The following is a 6,609-nucleotide window of genomic DNA, read 5'->3' on the forward strand; positions in this document are numbered from 1 at the left end:
ATGTCCTTTAAGTCGGTGATGCCATCCAATCATCTCATCCTCTGTCATCCCCTTCTCCTGCTGCCTTCACTCTTTTCCAGCATCATGGTCATTTCCAATGAGCTGGCTCTTCCCATCAGGTGGCCAAAGTGTTGGAGCTTCAGCTTTAGCATCAGTCCTTCCAGTGTATATTCAGGATTGATTTCCTTTAGGATTGATTGGTTTGATCTTGCAGTTCAAGGGATTCTCAAGAGTCTTCTCTGCACCACGGTTTGAAAGTATCAGTTCTTTGGTGTTCAGCCTTCTTTATGGTCCAACTCTCACATCCATACATGACTACTGGAAAAACCATAGCTTTGACTAGGCAGACCTTTGTTGGTAAAGTAATGTGTCTGCTTTTTAATATGCTTTCTAGGTTTGTCATAGCTTTTTTCCCAAGGAGCAAGTGCCTTTTAATTTCATGTCTGCAGTCACCATCTGCAGTGATTTTGGAGCCCCCAAAATAAAGTCTCTCACTGTTTCCATTGTTTCCCCATTTATTTGCCATGAAGTGATGGGACCAGATGCCATGATCTTTGTTTTCTGAATGTTGAGTTTTAAGTCAACTTTTTGACTTTCCTCTTTCACTTTCATCACGAGGCTCTTTAGTTCTTCACTTTCTGCCATAAGGGTAGTGTCATCTGCAAATCTGGGGTTATTGATATTTCTCCTGGCAATCTTGATTCCAGCTTGTGCTTCATCCAGCTGCTGCATTCATAAACACTTTAGTGCACTTTCTCATTTAACCCTCCTAATGGCTCCTTGATACAGGCACAATTATGACCTCCCTTTTGACTTCCCTGGTGGCTTAGATGGTAAAGCATCTGCCTACAATGCGGGAGACCTGGGTTCAATCCCTGGGTCGGGAAAATCTCCTGGAGAAGGAAACGGCAACCCACTCCAGTATTCTTACCTGGAAAATCCCATGGACAGAGGAACCTCGTAAGCTACAGTCCATGGGGTCACAAAGAGTTGGACACGACTGAGCAACTTCACTTCACTTTTACATACAGAAAACTGTGGCCCACGTCTTGTTGAGAACTCTTTAGGTGATTTCTAAGACACAGGATATCACGGGAACTGCTAAGCCAGTGTTTCTCCAGTCATTCATTCTGTTGTTCCATTTATTTAGCAAACACACAGGCCCAACTGTATGCAGGCACTGTTCTCAGTGTTTTATGTGTTTTCACTAATTTAATTTTCATAGCAACCTGAAGAAGTAGGTAGAATTATTGTCCCCATATTATAGATGAGAAAACTGAGGCACTGAGAGGTCCAGTCATCTGTTCAAGGTCACATGGCTAGTAGGTGCCAGAGCTTCCCAATCATCACTTTTGCCCTATCCTAAAGATCCCTCAAATGTCAATGTCGGTGTATCCATATCTCTTCTTTCCTTCTCATCCATTTCCCTGGGCTGTGGGGCAATCAGCTTTTCTGCCACGGTCTAACACAACCCTGGCCCCGTGGCCCCCCTTCCCTGCCCCCTTGGCGCCTCCTGCCAGGCCCAGCACTGAAAGAGGCCTGACCAGGGAAGGGATTGATGACTCTGAGTGGACCTTGGAGGCCGCCTGTTTACTCCGCTGGCCAGCACACGCTGTGATTAACCGTGCACAATCGAGTTAGAACCTGTAGCCCCAGGGCTGAGGCCAGTGAGGGGGAGGGGCCTGCCGGCTCCAGCTGCCTCTCCCTTTCCCTGGGGCACTTCAGGGGTTGGCTGCAAGCTGGAGCCCCCTGGAGAAGGGCGTGTGCCCCACCAGCAGTGGTAGGGAGCACACAGTCCTCAGGGCTGGGGACCAAACTTCCCCACCCTGCTTCCTCTTCCCATAAAGGATCCGAGGCTCAGAAAGGGAGCGGTTCGGTGTGTATCAGAGAAGTGAAGTGAAGTCGCTCAGTCGTGTCCGACTCTTTGCGACCCCATGGACGGTAGCCTACCAGGCTCCACCGTCCATGGGATTTTCCAGGCAAGAATACTGAAGTGGGCTGCCATTTCTTTCTCCAGGGGATCTTCCCATACCAGGGATCGAACCCGGCTCTCCTGCATTGCAGACAGACGCTTTACCGTGTGAACCACCAGGGAAGCCTTTTTCAAAAGGAAACTTCTAGCAGAAAATGGCAGCCATACAGGAAAGGAGGAAGGAAGGCTGGGTCTGGGTCTGGCTTTTGGATGGTGGGTCTCAAGCTGTGTCACTTCTAGGGTGAACATTTATCTCTGTGTTTTCCTCCTAGGCACGTGAACCTTTCCACTGAGCATATGCCCTGCCTGCTCTAGCTTCCTGCCACCAGCAGCCAGTGGGGTGGCTCTGTAACCTACCTGGGGTAGAGGAAGACAGGGATAAAAGCCCACCTCCAGCTTAGCCCTCCTCCTTTACCCAACAGTCCAGGGATAGGTCTCCAGAGTTGTCACCCTGTGCTGTGTGCTGTGCTTAACTAAGGTGTGTCCGACTCTTTGCGACCCCATGAACTGTAGCCCGCCAAGCTCCTCTGTCCATGGGGAGTCTCCAGACAAGAATACTGGAGTGGGTTGCCATGCCCTCTTCCAGGGGATCTTCCCAACCCAGGGATCAAACTCAGTTCTCCTGCATTGCAGGTGGATTCTTTACCATCTGAGACCCCAGGGAAGCCCAGTACTCCCTGTTAAAAAACCCCACAGTGCAGCCTATGCCGTATCCTACTTCCTCCAGATTGATTATGCAGTCGAGGGAACAGTCTGGAATCTATGCCCAGCACTGTGTTCAACAGTGGGGGGAACAGGAGAAACCAGAGCCCGGAAGCCATGGGATTGGTGAGTGAGTTGAGGAGACAAGATTGATCCTGAGAAAGGTACCAGGGTGGGCCAGAGTCCATGAGCTTCCTGAGCTTAGGGATTAAGGTGAAGAAAGGTAGAGTGATGGTCGGTGGGAGCTGGCCCCAGCGGGGAGGATGTAGGCCTGGGAGGAGGATCTGATTCGCAAGGTTACTTAGTTTTCAGGGCACCAGGATGTTGGAGTCAAGTTGGGGGCCCAGGCGATCACACCTTGTGGGGAAGAAATAGTCATGGCTTCTCTCCCAGCCTCAGGCTACCCTTCCATAAATGGAATTGAGGACACAGGCAAAGATGGAATAGATGCACTATCTGGTCCTAGAGGACTTTCCCAGCTTTGATGTTCTTTAAAAATGGGATACCTGGGGTTTTACTCAGCTCTGTCTCTCCTGGTCATGAGATCTTAGGCACATTACTCTCCTTCTCTGAGTTTTGGTAAAGCTGGAAGTAAAATAGGAGGCTAGTCTGGTATACCTCAAAGTTTATTTTGCAGAACATTAGTAGGTGTAAGTTATAAGAAAAAAAGTCTTCCTTGATAAATTAATTAGGCTTTCTTTACTGCAGGAACCTATCAGAGCCTTTATTTTTCACACTCTAAAATTTTTTTTAATTGGAGGATAATTGCCTTACAATCTTGTGTTAGTTTCTGCCATACATCAACATGAATTAGCCACAGTTATACACATGTTCCTTCCCCCTTGAACCTCCCTCTGACCTCCCACCCCATCCCACCCACCAAGGTTGTCACAGAGCACTGGCCTGAGCTCCCTGCGCTGCACAGCAACTTCCCATTAGCCGTGGTTGTTGTTGTTGTTCAACTGCTAAGTTGTGTCTGACTCTTTGTGACCCCTTGGACTGCAGCACACCAGGCTTCCCTGTCTTTCACCATCTCCTGGAGCTTGCTCAAACTCCTGTCCATTGAGTTGGTGATGCCATCCAACCATCTCATCCTCTGTTGCCCATTTCTCCTCCTGCCTTCAATCTTTCCCAGCATCAGGGTCTTTTCCAAAAAGTCGGCTCTTTGCATCAGGTGGCCAAAGTATTGGAGCCTCAGCTTCAGCATCAGTCCTTCCAATCAATATTCAGGTTTGATTTCCTTTAAGATTGACTGGTTTGATCTCCTAGCAGTCCAAGGGACTTTCAAGAGTCTTCTCCAACACCACAATTCAAAAGCATCAATTCTTCGGCACTCAGCCTTCTTCCTTATGGTCCAACTCTCACATTCATACATGACTACTGGGAAAACCATAGCTTTAAATATACAGACCTTTGTTGGCAAAGTAATGTCTCTGCTTTTTCATATGCTGTCTAGGTTTGTTATAGCTTTTTATCCAAGGAGCAAGTGTCTTTTAATTTCATGGCATTTTAAATTTACACCTGGTAGTGTATATATTTCAATGTTACTCTTTCAATTTGTCCCACCCTCTCCTTCCCCCACTGTGTCCATAAGTCTGTTCCCTATGTCTGAGTCTCTACTCCTGCCCTTACTAGAGCCTTTGAATGGCAAATGTACACTAAGAATCTCTGAGAGGCAGAGAGGAACATGCAGTGTTTTCCATACTTATTTCATCACAGAAATATTTTTATGTAGAGCATCTTTTAGGACTGGCATCTCAGGAACACTTGAGTCACTCTGGGCTGGCTTATCTAGAAACGCTCCAGCTCCAACAGGAGATCATTTTAGGCACTTCCTCCATCTTTCAGGCGTGGGCTTCCTGTCCCTTCAAGGGCTTGTTTCCCTGGCCCCAGCCTTGCCTGGACACTTCCATCTCCTGGCTCCTTGCTCTATTCACCTTAGTATGTCTGTCTTTGTGCTTGGCTTCCTGTGACTTCCCTGGCTCAGTCCTGGAGAGCTCAAACTCCACCCAGCTGCCCCCTTCCCAGATTCTTTCTGGTCACCAGAGTCCTGAAGGGTGCTGCCTGGGCCTTCCTGGCAGGGGTCCGTGTGACGGTTGGCCCATAGCCCTAAGATGTGGTTTCCTGAAGAAGAGACTCCTTTGATCCCTGGGTTGGGAAGATGCCCCGGAGGAGGAAGTGGTAACCCACTCTGGTATTCTTGCCTGGAGAATCCCATGGACAGAGGAGCCTGGCAGGCTACAGTCCATAGGGTTGCAAAGAGTCGGACATGACTGAAGCAACTTAGCACACGTGCATAATAATCAGTCAGTGGCTAGCACCCAACCCCACATTGTCTCCTTGTATTGAGATCTCAATTTACAGTTCCCAAAGTGCTTTCTCTTCATCACTTCTTCCTTCTAGAACTGCTTTCTGTACAGAGCCTCTGAGGACCCCTTCTTGGTTCTCCTATGTCCCTGATTGCTGTTCTTCACTCTTCTTTGCTGATCTTCCTCATGCTCCCACTCTCTAAACTTTGGAAGATCTGGGCTCAGTCCTTGGACCTTCACATCCACTCTCTAGGTTATGTCACCCACACGTTGATGACTTCCAGATTTTATGTCTCCAGCCCAGCCTCTCCTCTGAACACCAGACTCATATATCCAAAATTTCCTCATCTGTAAAATGGGGAAAATGATAGCTCGACGTCACAAGGTTGTTATGAGGATTAAATGAATTAAGACGTGTAAAGCGTTGGAAGAGTGCCTGACTCCGATTGGTACTACGGCTGGAGCTATGATTATTGTTATCGCTGTCATCATTGCTGCCTGCCAGCTCCACTTGGATACCTAGAATAATCTCAGACATGACTCATCCCTAACCCCAACTGCAGGCTTGCTTATCTCAGTAGATGATAAGCCTGTCCTTCCAGTAGCGCAGGCCCTGCACCGTGCAGTCATTCCTGACTTCGCTCTTTCTCTCACATGCATGCATGCTCAGTTACTTGTGTCCAACTCTTTGCGACCCCATGAACTGTAGCTTGGCAGGCCCCTCTGTCCACGGGATTCTCCAGGCAAGAATACCGGAGTGGGTTGCCATTTCCTCTTCCAGGGCATCTTCCCCACCCAGGGATTGAATCCACGTCTCTTGTGTCTCCTGCATTGGTAGGCAGGTTTTTTGCCACTAGTACCACTTGGGAAGTCAGTCTTTCCCTTACATACTCAAATATAATTTATTAAAAAAAATCCTATTGTCTCTTCCTTGAATATAACCAGGGTACAACCACTCTGGTCTTGGCCAGTGTCATCTCTCACCTGGATAAGTGCCTCCACCCTGGTCTTCCTGCTTCTACCCAGGCTCATTGTGTAGCCTGTCTTCAATACAGCATTCAGAAGCTTCCTTTTTTTTTTAAAGTCATTTTTTAAAGTTTTTGGCTGAGCCATGTGGCATGCAGGATCTTAGTTCCCTGACCAGGGATCAAAACTGTGTCCCCTGCATTGGAAGTGTAGAGTCTTAACCACTAGACTTCGAGGGAAGTCCATTTTTTGGTCTTTATTTCGTTCCTTTTCACATGTAAGTCAAATTGTATCCATCCTCTATTTGAGATGCTCTATCACTTTCTCATCTTTTTCAGAGTAAAGCTCCTGGTCTCAAAAGTACTTGCCAGGCCACTGTGTGATCAGCCTCTTCTTCCTCCTTGATCTAATATCCTAGCACTGCCTCCTTGCTAGTCTGCTCCAGCCAAACAGGACTTGCGGTTTCCAGGAATTGCCAAGCACTTGCTTTTTTTTTTTTCTTTTATTATTTATTTATTTTATACTTTACAATATTGTATTGGTTTTACCATACATCAACATGCATCCACCACGGGTGTACACGTGTTCCCCATCCTGAATCCCCCTCCCACCTCCCTCCCGGGAAGCACTTTCCTGACTAGAGGACTTTGAAGTACTGTT

Source organism: Bos javanicus, chromosome 29 (genome assembly GCF_032452875.1).
Source record: "Bos javanicus breed banteng chromosome 29, ARS-OSU_banteng_1.0, whole genome shotgun sequence".
Taxonomy (NCBI): domain Eukaryota; kingdom Metazoa; phylum Chordata; class Mammalia; order Artiodactyla; family Bovidae; genus Bos; species Bos javanicus.